Here is a 20,814-nt window from a genome sequence, read left to right on the forward strand (position 1 = left end):
TTTATGTGTATTTATACGTGTAGCAAGAAAGCCGTATAAATACGAGGGGATGATTCATGCTTAGTCAAAGAATCAATTTAGATAAAGTACTTTGAAAGAAAATATATGTAATGATAAATAATAAATTTTAAGCTAAAAATTATGACATTTATTTATATTCATAAAAAATGATTATATACAATAAAAGATAATAAGTTTATAAGATATAATTTATGACATTGTATTTATATTTATAATAAATGATTTTATATATACTGAAAATCAACAAAACTAAAATTTATTACGTATAAATAAAGCTAAAAATTGATAGAACACAATTTTTAAAATTGATTCACAAATAAAGAAACTCAATTTGGAGTATATATAAAAAAAATTAATCAGTCACCATTAATTTATGTCCATATGGATTATATGTATATATACTAATTTTATAGTAGATAAAAAAAGTTAAAAGTTTTATATAAAAGAAAACTTTAAGTTGATATAGGAATAAAGAAACTCTATTAATACTTTGGGTGTGTTCACAAACACAATTATATATATATATATATATATATATATATATATATATATATATGTAATATGTAATTATATATAGTAAAACACAATCACGCTAAGTATGACCGTATGTGTATATAAAATGGGTAATTAAGCTAAATAGCCTCATGAAAATAAGCAATTTATTTTTAGCCCATATTTTGTTAATTAATGGTAAATAGCCATGAGGATTTATTTACAGCGAAAATAGGACGAGACTGCCCTTTGTTATTCCCGCTCATTTTGTATCAGCGCATTTACACATAATAAGCTCACAGATTTCGTCATTAATGCTCGCGCAAATCGAGGAGGTAATTAAAATCGTTCGCTCTCATTTATTGTTTTAAAAAAAAAAGAAGAAAGATGAAAGAGAGCCGAGAGAGAGAGAGAGAGAGAGAGAGCAGAGAGAGAGAGAGGGAGTGAGAGCCCGAGGAAGAAGAGAACGCTCGACTGGACCACCACCAAACACCCCGTCATGAGCGGACCGGGGAGTCGCCGGGAGTTGCCGAGAAGAGATTGACGAGGAGTTCGGCCGGAATCAAAGAGAACCGTCGGAATTCATCAAATTGAGAAGGTATTTCCCGTGAAAATTCATCAAATTGAGAAGGTATTCATCAAAGAGAACCGTCGGAATTCAAGAGATTGATTTTTTTTTCTCTCGTGCTCCCTGTTTGAATTTTCCGAGAAGAGAAGAATCTGCGTCCAAAGGTCGCGATCGATATTATGGACTCCGCGAAGAACAGTTTTTTTTTTAACAGTATGTTCGTGTAAATAGAAATCATATTTACAGTATATTCGTGTAAATACGAAGCTTATTTACAGTATATTCATTGTAAATACAAAGCTTATTTACAGTATATTCACTGTAAATACAAAGCATATTTACAGTATAATCGTGTATTTGAACTGAAAAAAATTCTGGAAATATTTTGAGAACGAAAATTCTGAAAATTATGAATATATGGAAGACAAAATAATATCAATAAATGAAGAATATATTTACAGAGTTTATCCATATAAATTTCCACGAAAATAGATACTAATTACCTAAAGTCAACGCTAAAAACTTTCAAAAACATAACAATAAATGGGCTATTAATTTTCAAAATCTGCAGGAAATTTCAAATTTCAAATTTGAAAACTTCCCTATTCGGTTTCTGCGAATTAAATAAGGGCAAAAGTGTAAACCTAATTTAATTAATAAGCTGCCACGTAAGCAATGTGGCTATTTACAACATATTAACGAAAGGTTGGCTAAAAAAAATTGCTAGTGTTTAAGATGGATACGCAGCCAATTATTTGATATAAAAATATATCGGGAATAAATATGTATGTATGATCGTATGTGTGTTTATATAGATATATTAATATATATATATATATACATATATATATATATATATATATGTATGCATATATAAAATCAGAGAGGGTAAGCAAAAAGTAGACAATATTAAATAAAATAAAGAAGAGTACTGTAGTTGCTATAATATTTTGGGGGTTTATTTGTTTTAATTATATAGGATAATATGAGTTTTATGATTAATTGTGTATTTTTATACACCCAACTAAGGGAAGAGTTCAACAAATAATTATTATATTAAAATTTTAGTCGAATTATCTACAAATTAAAAAATAGCATAAGTTAGAACTTAACACACTTGTACAATATGGTGATCTCTTTGATAAGTAGTTTTTTTTTTTTTTTTTGTGTCTTTTATGGGTCCATTAGAAAAATAGCCAATTTAAACATTTGATATTGCTAAATAGTCAACGTTTGGTAAATCTTAAGTAAATAGTCATTTTCATGTATTTACAGACGTAAATTTTAAATAAATAGTCACCTTAATATATTAGGTCACGTCATTATTTACAGCTATTTATCTAATATTTACCAAACATTGACTATTTAGCAATGTCAAATATTTATGTTGACTATTTTTCTAATTTTCTGTTGTTTTATTTGGAGACCTAGACAATATAATTATGTTGCCTTTGCAATTTGCTATACTTCAACCAATTAGAATATTCAAGATACCAAGCGCGATTGAAACGCCGTTGCCTTACTCTAAAATTTGTGAAGAAAAAATTAACAAGATTTGATTGGCGATGACCTTTTGATATATATGATCCTCGCACCTCGTCTCGAATATTTGGATGGTAATTTGAAATAAAAGTTATTTTTTCAGGATCCGTCTCAATACTTGTAAGATCAAATTCATCTTTTTAACTTTCGCTTCATCATTATTTTTATCGGAATAAAGATTTGGAAACTCTAATGTTCTCTTCAAAAACTTTAACATATCTGTTTCAAATAAGCCAATATTATTATTAAAAAAAATGCGAATGCCAGTCTTGCACAGATATTCCCGATGACAAGTTCAAGTGTGCTATGTAACATTTAAAATCACACATTAATACATATTAGCATTAAAAATTAATATACCATCAATGCTCTGTGTGCAGTCAGTCATGTATGTGCTATGTATGTGCCATAACATAAAAATAATATGGAAAATTCCACTTTTTGGCAACCCAATAAATGAATAATGCACGTACAAAAACAAAACAAGATTTAGAGTTACAATAAATATGTGCAATACATTATACATAACAAGAATTCTATGAATAATCATATAAAAATAAACTCACCATTTTTTCCAATCACTGAATCGCACACAGAGAAGGAGAATAAGTTTTTTTGTCATTTAGTGAAAGTTTTTTTTTTCCTCTCTGTACAATAGTGAGGCTGGTCCTTGAGTGTAACTTTTTGAAGATTTTTTCTTCGTTTCAGGGTAAGAAGGGTGAGGAAGTTGAGTGATGGGTCAGGGAAATCTTGTCTTGCTTTTCGTTGTTCTTGTTGGTCTTTACTCTTTAGTTCTCTGGTAGGGTTTTTGGGTGTGGGTTCTGGGAAACACTTTGGTCCGAGTTTAGAAAACAGCTTGAGTTGAAGGGTAAGAGTAAGTTATGGAACGTGAAGACATTGATTCGGAAGTAGAGTTGGCTACTTCATTCACGGCCAAGAATATGATCCTGTCAGAAAAGCTAGACGGAGATGGAGAACGAAAAAAGACATACAAGGGGTTGGTTCAGTGAGAATATTACTCCAGATTAAGCCGATCGATTTTTCTCAATCTTTTCGACCTTGGTTTTGGTTCTGTAGGAGCAAGCAACTCAGAAAGATTGAGAAATAGAAGCCGGCAAGAATTTGGTCAGAAATCCGGCGGGGACGAAGAGGGTTTTTGACATTTTTTCAACGGTGTGGAGATGCAAAAATAAAAACCTTGGAATATGAAGGAAATAAAGCCATGAATTATACAATTCAAATTTGGTTGCCGGGAAGACCTAGAAAGAGTCATTGGGGGGAGGACGAGGACGGTCAATCGCTCATGCTACTATACCAATGGCCTTCTATCCTTACGGCGGAGGAAATAGAGGTGGTCGCCTTTCTGTGTGAGACTCGTCGGGCTACCACCGGGATTTCAAAAAAAATTTAGCACGAAAGAACTGGTTGGGATGTTTAAGCGGTTCATCAGCTGCTCCGTTAGACAAGGAAACAACATGAGAATTCGTATTGACATCAATACAAGGAAAAAAAACTTCTCGCTGGCTTTTTCCTTGACCGGAGCCCATTCTCTCCTCTTTGGATACAAGGAAAATTTGGGATCGATCTGCTTCAAATGTGGTCACTTCGGTCATGACGAAGATAGCTGTGATAGAAGAACGTGAGAGAAAGTTGTCGTAGAACACTCGCCGGAGGTCTCTCTTTACGGCGGGTGGATCAGAGAGGAGTCAGTGCTCTCTTCGTCATACACCGGTTTGGAGAGGTTCATTGGAAAGGAAAATTTCCTAAGACGGTATCCTAAAAATGGTGGGCTCATTCCAGGTTCGTTGGTGGAAAAGTGGCTGAATACGGGAAGAAGTCTCATTGCGTCTATTTAAGTCTCTCATGGGCGCCTGAAAATTGCCTCAAGTCACACTCCCCCCCCCCCCCCACACACACAATGTTAGTCCCATCGTGGAATTGTCGGGTTCTCAATGGCGACCCTACAGGAGAGGCTCTTAGAAGTCTTATGAGGGAAAACAATATGGATGTAGTGTTTTTGATGGAGAATAAAATGAGTGTGGGTCGTATGGAGATATTACGAGAAATATTTGATTTTTGGGGAGCGGAGCGCTCACCCGGCTAATGGCTCAGCCAGGGGAATGTGTCTTTGGTGATCATGTGAAAATCTTGAATTAAAAATAGTAAGAGTTGAGAATAGAACACTTGATTAGATTGTAGCAACGATAGAACTCTGCAGCTCTCTCCTTCTCTTCAAATTCGAGCCACAAAGTATGACTAAGTCTGGAAAATTTAGAAAAATTAAGGAAAAGCTAAGACAAGGAAAAAGGTGTTCTTCATAGATTCTACAAAATATCTCTCCATGCATGCCTTCTTCTGAATAGATTTGTCTTTTTAAGGTTGAATGGGCTTGTTTTCGAAGCAATCTAAGCCTTCAAATCTCAACCAATGGCTGAGAATCGCTAAAAAAAATTGAAGTTCACGAAGCCTGTCAGGATGACCGCGCGCCGCGCGCTTCACCCTGCGCGCCGCGCGGTCCTTCATTTCGCTTCCGCGCGGTTTGCGCGTAAGACTCTGTGGCTTTTGCTGCAGAATTCCCACTCTGCGCGGCGCGCGAAATGGACCTCGCAGCGTGCGGAGTTGGAAAAAGTGTTTTCTTCGCTTCTTTTCTTCGTTTTCGCTCCGTTTTGACTCCGATTAGCTTATTTTTCCATATTGAGACTCTAAGCACTAGTAGAACCCATATAGACCTGAAAATCCATAAAAAAACACTCTAGAGATAATAAAAATCCTTGAGAACTCGTTGGATTTAAGCTCGGGAGATAGGAGTTTACGCGTGATTAACGCACCTATCACGTAGAGGTGATGACTTAGACCTATGCGGTGTCTACGGGCCTCCTTACACGAAAGAACATCAATCATTTTTGGATTCGATGCTCTACTCCACTATTCGTGTAGGGAGGCCATAGGCTTTGGTGGGGGATCTCAATCAAATTGTTTCAGCGGGAGAAAAGTACGGAGGTAGAACGGTTACTTGGAATTCGTGGGATCTTACGGAATTTTATGGATAAGTCTGACAGAGTTGATTTGCATTTCACATGGGCAGATGGTCGGCACCCTTCCGATCGTATACAGGAAAGACTTGATAGAGTCATTGCTAACCCGGAGTGGATGTGCAAATTTAGCAAAATCGAGGTCAAAGTGCTTCCCATGGTGGGATCGGATCATGCGCTGATTCTCTTAGATTGTTTTCTCCTTGATGTAAGAGGGAGAAAGCCTTTCCGGTTCTACGAAGCTGTTGGTGATTAATGCACCTTAAATAACCAATTAAATGCGGAAAAGAATAATTACGCTTACAAGAGCTACTTATTAACATGGTTATTAAACAAGATCTAGATTACTTAATTAATTAATCATAAGACACTTCATCAAGCAACCATATCAGATAAAAGACGAGTTTAATAAAACTTACAGTTTTAGGCTCACAAACTGAAAGCTTTCACAATCCGTCTTCGTCTTGAACGTACAAGCCTCCACACGATCAGATCTGGAACTCCTCATTCAAGGACTCAATGTGATGACACCAAAGTCTTCTGAAACGTAATCTCCAAGGAAGATAAGACAAAAGAGTGGGCTTCGTTATATCTCACTAGATCTGGAAACGGGGTGTTTCCGATCTTTCTCTCCTATTTCTAAGAATGCAATTGAAGCAATTCCGAGGGGAGGAAGATGAGGAAGAATCGGCCAACTCAAGGAGAGAGAGAGGCCACGAAATTCCTTGGCAATTAGGTTAAATTTTGCTTCACATCAGCTCTCTATTTATAGCAGTTTAAAAGGTATCTTTATAGAATATTCCAAAATATTCTAAAAGATATTATTTCCTTTTATTGTGTTCACACTAGTTGATTAAATCTCAGCCATTGGATCTCAACAAGTGAATCCTATTTTTTCTCTCATCCGTCAGATCATTATCTAGGATTTTATTTTATATAGCAATATAAAATATTTACTGTTGAGAAAATCTAGGAAATTACGAGAAATATTTGATTTTTGGGGAGCGCTCACCCGGCTAATGGCTCAGCCAGGGGAATGTGTCTTTGGTGATGTCATGGCATCAAGATTGATATTTGGAGTGTTTCGAAGAACTTGATTTGGGCGATTGTTCGAGGTGACGTAGTGTTGCGAATTTTCTCGCACACGCAAGTGCACGTGGTCGCAATAGTAATAAATCGTAAGAACGAGTCGATCCCTCGAGGATTAGCTAAAACAGGAATTCGATAACCACAAGCTAATATAGAACTAAATATAGTTGATTGGATTGTTGTCACAAAATTTAACTAACACGTCACAAAATTAAATAACTAGATGCACAAAAAATTCTAATGGCTAAAGGGAAGGACTATGGTTTACGGGTTCACAAAACAACTTGGATTCGCTGAATTAAGAAAAAGAAACAAGCTATTGAGATTCTTACTTTTCACTACTCATACTCACTTTAATTGAATTGATAGATCTCTCTCAAGCATCTAACAACCTAAACCGATACCGGAATATCATCTCTCGATCTCAACTCCTAACAAGCACGGCTAGCATAAAAACAAGAGTATTCTCACGAGTCTAGAACAACCTAGCTATATCTAGCCTAGGAATGAATTCTAGTAATCCACACAAAAAAACACAACAACCTAATCTTTCTCAAGCATTAGAATTGAACATAAAACAAGCATGAGTTCATGACATTCATACATGCATTAAGCATAGTTATGGGTTAAGCAAAAGTGATGAGAAAAACAACAACCTAACAATTCTAATATCATGAATCCTACATCGTAATGAACCCGCTACACCATAGCCCTACATGAGACTAGTTCATATTAATAACCATGACAATAAAAATACTTAAGCATGAACACAAGGACAACACATCAAGAGACATCATGATCATGTGAAAAACTTGAATTAAAAATAGTAAGAGTTAGATAATAGAACACTTGATTAGATTGTAGCAACGGTAGAACTCTGCAGCTCTCTCCTTCTCTTCAAATTGGATCCACAAAGTATGAACAAGTCTGGAAAATTTAGAAAAATTAAAGAAAAGCTAAGACAAGGAAAAAGGTGTTCTTCATAGATTCTACAAAATATCTCTCCATGCATGCCTTCTTCTGAATAGATTTGTCTTTTTATGGTTGAATGGGTTTGTTTTCGGAGCAATCTAAGCTTCAAATCTCATCCAATGGCTGAGAATCACTAAAAAATTGAAGTTCACGAAGCCTGTCAGGATGACCGCACGCCGCGCGCTTCACCCTGCGCGCCGCGCAGTCTTTCATTTCGCTTCCGCGCGGTTCGCGCGTAAGACTATGTGGTTTTTGCTGCAGAATTCCCACTCCGCGCGGCGCGCGAAATGGACCTCGCGGCGTGCAGAGTTGGAAAAAGTGTTTTCTTTGCTTCTTTTCTTCGTTTTCACTCCGTTTTGACTCCGATTAGCTTATTTTCCATATTGAGACTCTAAGCACTAGTAGAATCCATATAGACCTGAAAATCCATCAAAAACACTCTAGAGATAATAAAAATCCTTGAGAACTCGTTGGATTTAAGCTCGGGAGATAGGAGTTTACGCGTGATTAACGCACCTATCACGTAGAGGTGATGACTTAGACCTATGCGGTGTCTACGGGCCTCCTTACACGAAAGAACATCAATCATATTTGGATTCGATGCTCGACTCCACTATTCGTGTAGGGAGGCCATAGGCTTTGGTGGGGGATCTCAATTAGGGATGGCAATTTGACCCGTTACCCGTGTTCCGGCCCGTTACTCGATTTATTCGGGTCGGGTAATACTGGTTCTTTTTGGGTAAACAGGTAATACCCGTTAAGGTTTTAACGGGTCCGGGTACGGGTAACGGAATAGCCATCCCGTACCCAGTTACCCGGGACCCGACCCGTTAACTTTTAAATATTTAAAAATATAATTAATCATATGTTTACCTAATTAGATGATATATTTTAAACATTGTTTTTATACATAAGAATAATAAAAAGTTGGTTCTTTCATATATGTTACACCCATTTTTTTTAAGGGAATAACTTATTCCAGTGTGATAACGTTGCAATGAAAATGACTAAATTTACAATGAAGATGATCCAATTTGCAATGAAGACTTCTTTTGAATTATTTATTTATTTATTTTGAATTTTAATGTCCTTTATATTGTAGTAGCACTTTAATATTTTTCACCTAAATTTTATTATTTTTAAACTTTATATTGTTGAAGGATTTTTATTTTATAAACGGGTAAGCGGGTCTACCCGACCTGCTACCCTTTTTTTAAACCGGGTAAACGGGTAATGGGTCCAATATTTCTAACCTGCTTACCCGACGGGTATCCCCGTTACCCGGCCCGTCTCAAAATCCGGGTAAACGGGTCCGGGTAACGGGTAAAAAATTATAACGGATACGGGTAACGGAATAGGTGTACCCGGCTTTACCCGTACCCGTTGTCATCCCTAATCTCAATCAAATTATTTCAGCGGGAGAAAAGTACGGAGGTAGAATGGTTACTTGGAATTCGTGGGATCTTACAGAATTTTATGGATAAATCTGACAGAGTTGATTTGCATTTCACATGAGCGGATGGTCGGCACCCTTTCGATCGCATACGGGAAAGACTTGATAGAGCCATTGCTAACCCGGAGTGGATGTGCAAATTTAGCAAAATTGAGGTCAAAGTGCTTCCCATGGTGGGATCGGATCATGCGCTGATTCTCTTAGATTGTTTTCTCCTTGATGTAAGAGGGAGAAAGCCTTTCCGGTTCTACGAAGCTGTTGGTGATTAATGCACCTTAAATAACTAATTAAATGCGGAGAATAATAATTACGCTTACAAGAGCTAATTATTAACATGGTTATTAAACAAGATCTAGATTACTTAATTAATTAATCATAAGACACTTCATCAAGCAACCATATCAGATAAACGACGAGTTTAAGAAAACTTACAGTTTTAGGCTCACGAACTGAAAGCTTTCACAATCCGTCTTCGTCTTGAACGTACAAGCCTCCACACGATCAGATCTGGAACTCCTCATTCAAGGACTCAATGTGATGACACCAAAGTCTTCTGAAACGTAATCTCCAAGGAAGATAAGACAAAAGAGTGGGCTTCGTTATATCTCACTAGATCTGGAAACGGGGTGTTTCCGATCTTTCTCTCCTATTTCTAGGAATGCAATTAAAGCAATTCCGAGGGGAGGAAGATAAGGAAGAATCGGCCAACTCAAGGAGAGAGAGAGGCCACGAAATTCCTTGGCAATTAGGTTAAATTTGTCTTCACATCAGCCCTCTATTTATAGCAGTTTAAAAGGTATCTTTATAGAATATTCCAAAATATTCTAAAAGTTATTATTTCCTTTTATTGTGTTCACACTAATTGATTAAATCTCAGCCATTGGATCTCAACAAGTGAATCTTATTTTTTCTCTCATCCGTCAGATCATTATCTAGGATTTTATTTTATATAGCAGTATAAAATATTTGCTGTTGAGAAAATCTAGGAAATTATATTCTCCTAAATATCCTCCTAATATTTAGCCTAAATATTAGGAGAGAATATAGGAAAATATATCTCCTATTAATTCTCCTACATTTTAGGAACAGAAAAACAGAAAAAATTCTAGTTACCATACCAGTGCAAAAAATGTCCAACACCGCAGGGGTAGGCGATTTTTTGCTTTTATAAGGCCCAATAGATTTAAGCCCATTAAACACTTATTTACTTGTCTAACAACAAATAATAAGTTTATTTACTTGATCTAGCAATAAATAAACAGCTTTACTAAAAATATTTATTTAATTCCCAAAATACCATTTTTGGAATTTAATGTTGACAATCACTATTACAGCAAGTGAGATTATAATAATAATACATACGATTATATTAACGTCCTTATCCACCTTTATCTAAGCCGAATCAGGGACAATGGACCTAGTAGTTGAAGCTTAACAAATCCGATCAAAAAGACGAAATAGTCATTTCTCTTTTTCAATCGATTTGTCTAATCTTAGTCAATACTCCACCGTGTAAGCTAAGACTGCATTCTCCTTTAATACTAGAATTATATTTACTCATTGTGACGAGTGTCCACTGATTTAGTCAGTACGTGATCATGACCTTCCAGGTTCTGCCCGTATCGAGATAGGTCAATTTGTTCCGTTATACCTTTCTCGTTACATATAAGCCCTAAGCATCGTTGCTTCTCCAGCGAAAGATTCAACCGAACGTAAGCCAACTTCAAAAATGTGCAAAATCAATCGGTTCTAGAATCAATCCTTAGGTGAGAGAACATTAACCTTCTTTCAGGAAGGTTGGATTCTGTATCTGTAAAACACTTTCCTTCTACGATCATGTCCCGAGTTCTCAAAACATCCATTTATTCAGCCTTCATTGGCCTTTAACGTGATGAATCAAAGAACCCGATAACATGACCTAGAAGTCCATGATCACTTCAGGATTAAGATCAAGTGTCACTGTGACCATCATTTGTGACCCTGGCTAGTGTGTCGTAACGGTCCTTAAATGACACATCTACAGTCAAGGTCTGTCCAGGTCGTACACATTCTGCAAGTGTATAATGCTCCCACTGAGTGATCAACCCTCACTCATGTTCTACATATATGACTTTAGATAAGGCTTTCTAGGCGCATATCAGTCGTCGACCAAGTTTTAGTTCACCGCCCGATCTCGGATGCCTAGCATGCGATTCAGTTTGATACGGAGACTATGGATGATATTTGTTATTGATTCTGAATGTTATCAGACCTCAATCCACTAATCATATGATGCTAATAAAGTAAATATTTATCTTATTTAGTAATCATCATCTTCTAGTGGGCAATATTCCTAACAGAAGCTTGGGTGGCCGAGCCGGAATGCCGAGACATTGTTCGCGAGGTGTGGCTCCCTACCGGGACCGGCTCCGGATGAGGCCCTCTTATGGCCAAAGCCCACAATGTGGGAAGAAGGCTTCAACGATGACAAGCTATTCATTGGCAGAGAAGACTCAAAATCTAATTTGTGCCAAGATGGAGGAGCTCCTTAAAATCCAAAATGTGTGGCACAATCTAGTTGATGCTGTTGGAATTGATCTAGGGTTTAAGAAAAAGTTTAACGCTTCGGTAAGCGGCGGAATTTTAAAAAATTTCTTTTAACAAGTAAAACGATTTTACTAACCTAGACAAAGAGCAAGCACATGTAAATAAAAACTATTATGAGCATAATTACTTTACTAACGTTTTTAGAAGCTTGAACGTTGATGAGCCTTCGGAAGGTTGAAAACGTTCATCTCCCTCGCAGCACGTCTCTCTTCTTTCCTCGCCAACTCGAGCAACCACGATGGTTTCTATCACAAGAATCACTCGAGAAAAAAGGAATTAGTGAGTGGGCACTTTTAAACACGACGGCTCAAGAACAAGTCTTAGAGTCGAAGAGCTAAAACACTAGGTCAAATGTGGACCTAAGTGCCAAAACAAAAACCGAAAATAACTAGAGAGAGAGAGAAAGAGGATCGGCCAACAATGTCTAGAGAGAGAGTCTCTCAATCTCTAACTTATGTTGGATGAATGAAATGAGAGAAGTGAGGTGAGGTATTTATAGGAGGAGGATTACCTTCAAAAGGCAGTATCCTCTTTTCTATAGAATATCAAATATTCATGAGGAAATCTTATTTCCTCTTTTTTTCCCTTGCTTTGCACGTCCAAGCTTGTCCAACAAAGCCTTGGATTTGATTCCTCATTTACTCTCTCTTAGTTGGCCGAAATTCCCTTGCTTCTAGAAGCAAATTTGTTTCTTCTTTTTCTTTTGGCAAGTATCTTCATACATTAATGCACAAAATAAACTCTCTTTCACACTAGGGGCTGCACGAATTTTATCTCCCATTTCCTTGGGTTGGACGGCCAAAAACCTTCTAGAAAGGCTTTCTAGATTTTTCTTTACTTGTTCATGACAACATAAGAAAAGCCCATTAAGAATTTTCAAGTAAAATTCTTTGAAATGAAATTAATTCACAAGGCCCAATGAACACATCATGGTCGAGTGACTTAGGACATCGTAAAACTTGTTTCGTTCTTGTTTTGACTTAGCTTCTAGTTTAACTATTCCTACTCGATGTGATTTGTGACAGTGACATCATGGATCCAAATGAACAAAGCTTGAGCTAAACACTTGGACTCAAAAGTTCACAAACATTTTCCAAGTTTAGCTTAATGTCAACTGACTCCACTAAAGAGTTGACACTGAAAATCTCTCGGTTCAAATGAATTTATTTTCTACTCAAGAATTCAACCAAATTATGATGAGCGGATCCACTGAATATTATCTATGTTTACCCTTCATGAATATCATCAGCTAATCGGGATTTACAAAATTACCATTTTACCCTTCTAACTGTTATTTCCTCAACTCCTTTGTCGCTTGTAAATAAGTTAGAAACAATGTATTGACGAGGAGCTAACAAGTCACATTGTTTCATCCAAAAGAGTCAAGACTCAATTTGGACACTGGTCAGTTCATTTATTCACATTCCAAGGAACAAAGCATGAGGTGATATACAATGCATTTCAGCAATCTTGTACATGAATTCCATATCTATGAGAACTTCACAAAGTTACTCATGACATCTTCACAACTTAGTACTTCACCAATAGGCCATGTTCATAATCACATAGTGAGTCCGAACTCTGACTTTCTCAAATGAGAATACGTAAGCTGTGAAATGGCATGTCTCATTTCAGGATTAAGGTAAGCACGATGCAGTTCATACGTAGTGACTTCGAGACATAAGAGGTTAAATGGTTTGTTCTTATTTTGTCTCTAGAAGTGCACTGGTCAATTCAGTACCTTCGGAAGATACCTAGAAGAACTATAGAGTCTCCAACTCTCAATGCCCCATAACCAGACATTATAGATTCTCCTAACAATCGTACTGAGGTCAATAGTCCTTTGACCCTTAGATTGTGAATATATCGTTTTAAGCAAACTACGAAGAGTTTGTTCATGCAAATCTACATTTGTCTCTTCGTAAGTTGTTAAGTTTGTTTATGGACTAAAGGCTAATGTTTTATCATAAAGCTTCAAACAGACAAGGAAGAATGAATGAACGTTTCAACTTTTTATTAATGAATAAGAAATTACAAGCAAGAGTCTTCGTGAGACTTTATTACATTAAATGTACAAAATAAAGACTGCAACTCTTCTTGTGGGCACCATTGACAACAGATGTCAGGAGAGAAGTAGTGCTCCAAACAGAGATTATGGACCTAACTCGGTCTGTGGAGAAGGTGTGGCGGCAACTTTCTAGAGAGACATGGCTCAAATATGGAGGTACGAACATGCGTTTCTTTCATACGGCTACGATCATACGGAGGAAACGTAACTACAAGAAAATTCATTGAGCTCTTCAAAGCAACCAACACGGAGATCCCAGATGATCTTGAAGGGCTAGTTGAGCCTTGTATCGGAGTTGAGGAGAATGATAGGATTACGGCGATTCCTACCATGATCGAGATAAAGAAGACGGTGTGGAATGTGCCCGAGTTGAAAGTGCCCGATCCGGATGGTTGTCTAGGTATTTTCTACAAAAAAAAATATTGGGACTTGGTCGGTGGATCCCTTGTGGTGTGCATACAACATTTTTTTGAGACTTCCTTGCTCGAAAAGGACATGAGTTTTGCACATGTGGTCCTTATCCTCAAAATCGGGGGGACTACCTTGGTAAAATCCGTTGTTCAAAGCATTCCCACCTACACGATGTCGACCTTTAAGTTGCCTAAAACATTTTGTTGCTCCTTAGACAAAATGGCTAGGATAATTTGGTGGAGTAGGAAATGCGGTGAAGGGAAATACGTGTCGCTCCTTAAATGGAATATCATTTGTCAAGCCAAAGATCGCGGGGAACTTGGCCTCCGTAAATTTGAATTCACGAATTCAGTGCTCATCGCTAAAATTGGGTGAAACTTGGCCATCGACGTGAATCTTCTTTGGGTGAATCTTCTAAACAAAAAATATTGCTCTTCTTCAAAGTTTTTCGACGTGCAACACAAAGATGGAAATTCTCCTATATGGCAAGACATCCTCTCCTCTCAAACCTATATAAAAAAAATAACTCTTGTTATATCATTGGAGATGAAACGAGATTAATACTTTCAATGATTTTTGGGTTTACACCGACATAACTACCCCTAACCCTGAAGGCTCTAATGTTGATATGAAAGTTGAAGATTTGCGGGAAGGAAGAGGAGTCCAAGGCGCACTTATTCTTCTTGTGCGACAACGTGAGGTGGTTCTGGTTCGGCGAGATGTTGGGCTCTGATTGAGATTTCAGCGCCAAAACTTCGAGAATTGATCTAATCATGGAGATTTTCTCAAAAACCGTCTATGGGAAAGCCAAGGCAGTGGCGTAACAATTGTATCTTTTGCCCTCAATGCCTGAACCTCCAACGATCGATCTCCACCATCAGAGCGAGATTCGCCAAGCGGGACTCCGCCTGAGGACGGTTTTTTGAAGTTCAATGTTGACAGAGCTTATGGCGGATTTGGCCCGGTGGTGGGGGTGGTCGTCAGAGATAGCATCAGAAACTTTGTGTGTTTTGGCGGAGCCCGGTTGAGGCGGCTTCGGCGTTGGAGACGGAGATGCTTGATGTGCCTTGCTCCTCGCCAAGTTTGGGATACTGGCTTGTAAATTTGTTGTTACAGGCATTCAACTGCTACTAAAAAATTTCCTAAAAGAAAAATATAGTCTTCTAACCAAATTAACGACCTTACTGAATACATGTAAAAAAAGGAGAAAATGACACATATATATTGTGTTTTAGTGAAATGTCGAGTCTAATATTTGGTTTCCAAATGTCGAGTTCATACCGTCTTAACTAAAATGACGAAATTATTCCTTGAAATAAACAACAGTGCCACGAATCTTCTTTTTATTGATTTTTTTTTTACTTTTCATTGACGTTGACTATAATATTTATATTGGTTTCCAAAAATGTCAAGTTCATACCCTCTTAACTAAAATGACGAAATTATTCATTGAAATAGACAACAGTGCCACGAATCTTCTTTTTATTGATTTTTTTTACTTTTCATATTGACGTTGACTATAATATTTATATGTAAACACCAATTATCTTTATTCATTCGTGCCATATATATAATTTATTTAAAAACTAAAAAATAAACAACAATCTCTTAATCGCGAAGAACACAGAAAAAGGCAAATGGGTAAAAAATGACATTTGATAGTCATCAAAATCTTAGATTCGAACAGAGAATTCAGGATTCATAGTTGCAATACGAACACGGAATGAAGTCATCTCCTGGGAGATATGAATTTTATTATTTAATTTCAATTTAAAGCTATTTTTATTTAAAAATTGAGAATTTGGAAGTTAGTGTACTGGTTTAGATTTGATTCGGTTTTTCTTATATTAGAGTTAATATTAATGAAAGAGAGATTTATGACACTGTTATTCATTTCATGGTATAATTTCGTCATTTTAATTAAACAGGTGGTATGAATTCGACATTTTTTTAAAACCAAAGGTTAAACTCAACATTTCACTAAAACACAAAATATATATATATATATATATATGTTATTTTCCAGTAAATTTTTAAAAATTTACGTTCTCTTATATATCCACGTCATTATAATTGTTTATATAATTAGCTTATTCATATAAATCGTTGCCACATTAGAGCATCTTCAATGGTACATTAGCTTAATTTGTCAAATCAATTTTTTTAAGTTACAATTTTTTTAAGCAACATTGCTCTTTAGTGGTAAGCCAATCTCCATCTTGTGGCTTAAACATTAATCATATTTTTTTTTTTTACATTTTATTGTATTCTCATTGGTTGTAGCTTAGTTTAGAGCCAATTTGCTCTATAGAGCTAATTTGCTCTACCAAGCAAATAGCTAAAATGTGCAACAATGGTTAAGCTAATAGCTTTAAACTTTTCATAATTGCTAGCAAGTCCCTCTTATAATAGGCAATAAAAGTTGCTTATCTTATGGAATTCCACCTCAGTATTGACTACCTGCCTTAAACAAGCCCAAATAGACTTGATTCGCAAGTGAATGGATAACACTTCAGGGTATGATAATTTTTTTTTGAGAAATTGACAACAATAATACCATTTGTTTGTCATACCGATTATCATCCAAAACTCAAATATTGTCACATTTAGTATTCAATCAGTCACGAATTGCAACCAGTTCTTGATCAATGTGTCACGAAATCAACTCTGTTAATGACCGATTTGGTATTAAATGTATCAATATTTGAGTTTTTGTTGATTTTTGGTAAATGACAAATAATTGGTATTATTGATGTTAATTTCCCTTTTTTTCCCCTGTGTATCCAAGACTTTTTAATTATTAATCGTAAGTTGTTACATGAGTGGCGATAAGCTCAAAATTAGTGTCAGTTAGTCAAGCACATCTATTCTGACTATCCAGTATTTCAATGCATAAAAGTAAATGAACCTGACTGCTTAGATACTTTTGTTTAAACAATTTAATGGTTTTACAATCTTATTTTAAATGACTAAGTAGCTTGTTTAAAATTTTGAATATAATGTACTTAAATTATTCATTATTTTATTAAAGAATACGAGGTAATCTTTGTTCTCATAATTATTCATTATTTGATTAAAGAATACGAGGTAATCTTCGAATTTGCTCATTTTATTAAGCTTTTCATACTAAAAAAAACATTACAATTAAAATGCGATATTTTTATAAACTTTGAGATGTGGACAATTGACCTATTTGTTAAAAAAATAATTGTGGTTGTCATGATTTTTTATTATTCATCACATGTATTAAATAAATTATACAATAAAGTTTGTCCAGTGGGTATATTTGAACAGTTTATAAAATAAGATATATATATATATATATATATTAAATTTTGAAACACGGGAGAACAATAAAATTTGGATACAATCCAAGAGGGCAAGTATGGAGAGAAATAGTTGTAAAGCATAATATTCCTTTAGTGGAGAGGAAACCTCCAAGAACTAAGCCTCGCTGAATTTATTGAAATACGCGAGCCTGTATCGTTAAGCAGATCCTTTGGATTACCATATATTATTTTTTATTTTTAACTTCTCAACAACTTCATCGAGAGAAAAAAGTTTTTTTTTTTTTTTAATGGAAGAAAAAGTTTTTGTTCGACGAAGGAAATTGTCCACCTAAAACCATGATCAATTATGTATCTAGAACTTTTGTGTGCATTTCTCTATCTATTTTATTAAGGGAATACATGCTCTATCTATTTTATGGTCAAAGCTCTATATATTTTTTTGGTACCAAGTACACTTTTTTCTTTTGCAGTTTTATTTTCCTTACCAACTCGTAAGAATAACGTTTTTCAAAAAACCAACTTGTAAGAATAAATTCAGCCGAGGAAAGAAATCTAGAAGTTAAATCAAACAGATCAAAATAATAAAATACACTTTTCGGGAATGTGATCTTTCAATTTATCGGATAATTGTGCTTTGATTTTTAAATATTTATCTCGCCGCTCGTCTCTTTGAATTTATAATTATTTGCATCTGTAAACTTTCTATCGAATTTATTTGTTTCTATTTTAACTATAATATCATCCTGATTCCTGAACACGTAACTAATTTTTAAAGCGTATATTACTAACAGCTTCAGTAATTATTTCATCCAAACAAAAATATTATTGGAAATGTTTTTAAAAATATACTACTATGAACGATATTATTAAATTCGTAACTTGCAAGTTTTCCATGAATATACTTTTTTTTTTTCTCTCATGGAATAAGTAATCCATAATATAGTGGCTACGGATATTAAGATCTGGAGTTGGTAGAGGTAAATAATATTAAAAAAAGCCCTGTAAATTGAAGGCTATTTGTAGTTGTGCCAGCTGCCCTTAAACTTTTCACATAATTGCACATTAGCCTCTGTATATTTTTTTATTTTGAAAGGCTTTTTTTTTCTTCCAAATACAAAAGATCCTAATAACTAACTAATCTTGTACAATTATATAAATATTCCCTTTTATTTTCAAATCGTGTGTATACCAAGTAAAAACATGTTAAATATATATTTTCTTCATTCAATTATGTAATTTGAATCAATAAATTACTACGAACGTGCGAAAATAAGTTAACACGTAGGGACCTAATTCAGTAATATAGAAATTAATTCAGTATCCGACTCCACGAAACCCCTCTTTATGAATTAAACTCTCATTGCATGCATTTGTGTTGTAACCAATTCAAACACTACTAAACAGTAAACCCTAGCTTCTAGCACGTTGTGGGATAGATTCTGAAATTCATATAGATCGTAATTTCACTCAAAATTTGTTTGAAGTTGTTTAAATGCGATAAAATCGTGGTTTTTCATTTTGAAATCCTGAAACTTGGATGATAGATCCAAGCAAAATAAACTTCAGCATATTTAACTATATTTGGTGTAAAAATTACACCAAATTTTTAAACATTATTCTAATTTAATCAATTCATAATAAATAATTAAAGGGTTATATATTTAGATTAGACTTACAAGTAACTAAATCAACTAAATTAAAAGTAGATTCTTAGAATATTCTCTATAGTGTAAAATATAATGTAGTGTCTTTAAATCAAAATTAAAATTTAATAGAAAAATTATACTTTATTTTATATAAAAATTACATAAAATATTATTATATGCTCTAACATGTGATGTTTTAGGAAGTATCTTTCGCCAATAAAAGCCCGAAAGTCTTCTTTTTGTAGTTTATGACTTTGTAAAATAAATAGACCAATATGCAACAATATCAAAACTTTAAAATACATTTAGAAAAATCCATTTAAAATCCTTGTCACCAAACCACGGCTTGAAATTTCTAAATTTCGACCAATCACCGTTAAGTGAGACAATACGCATGGGGTGTACGAGACGCATAAAACAGCATCTTAGTTTGTCAACAGTTCTAGAATATATTAATATGATAAATTTTTTTGTAAGAAAAGTTTACCTACTGCTGTCCTGTCTTGTTTATGTATATTATTATTAGTATGCTAAATGTGTTGTATATGTATACAATCCAACGTCGAATGTTCTAAATATCGGCGATATATAGGTTTTTTTGAAGTCTCGGTAAAAAAAACTAATATAACGGCCAAAATATCGTTTTCTTTTCGATATACCGTTTTTGTAAAAAAAAAATTCCTACAACAGCCAAAACAGAAAAGTTATTCCTGAAATACCTATTTTCATAGCTCTAAACAGGCCCAAAATTTAAACTTGAGTTCTTGGGAAGATGAAGACTCATTATTGCGTATTAAAATTCATAGAACTACATAGGTTTATATGGAGTGATTTTTTTAAATTTATTAATTTCATAATTAAGTGAACTTTATTGTTAGCTAAATAAATGTTATATATTCATTCATTACGTATATTTATATCAGATATAAATATACGTATATACATCTATATAGATATAAATATATATATATATATATATGTTATATATATATATATATCTATTTAAAATATAATTGTTATATGTATCATTAAATTATATATACATTTTATATATTTTTATAGGATTTTTATCGATATATCCGTCGATAATCGATATATCACCGATATAATCGGTAGTCGGTATTAAAATTGTTATAGAATATCCATCGATATATCCGTCGATACTCGATATATCCGTAAAATCAGAACCTCGGTATGGGTATCGGTATCGATATTTTGAACATTGATCCAAACACACGCGCACACGGGGATAATGAGACAATTTCTTTATTATTCCTGAAATGAGAAAAACTTCTATAGGATTAGGCGAAAAATTAGTGTTGCCTTCTCATTGATGTTTTACTTCACTGCAATAGGTAATAATATTAAAGCTAATTGTAGCCAAACCATTCTCCTTTTATAGCTAAAATGTATTAGTTTTTTTTTTCACTTTTAGGTTTTAGCCATTTCAAACACTGTTTTCATATTTTAAATGCATAGTATATTTTTTTAGTCGTTTGTTAAAAATATTTATTAACCACTCTTATGGCACTCAAAGCCCGTTTAGCCCCTCCTAACTCATAAGCCTCTGCATAATCTGACTAGTATTCGAGTTTGGTAATATCGTTGACTATATATACTCTCTTTTTTCAAACAAACTCATCA

This window comes from Urtica dioica, chromosome 7 (genome assembly GCF_054948205.1).
Source record: "Urtica dioica subsp. dioica isolate 48M chromosome 7, U.dioica_male_clone48M_v1_H2, whole genome shotgun sequence".
Taxonomy (NCBI): Eukaryota; Viridiplantae; Streptophyta; class Magnoliopsida; order Rosales; family Urticaceae; genus Urtica; species Urtica dioica.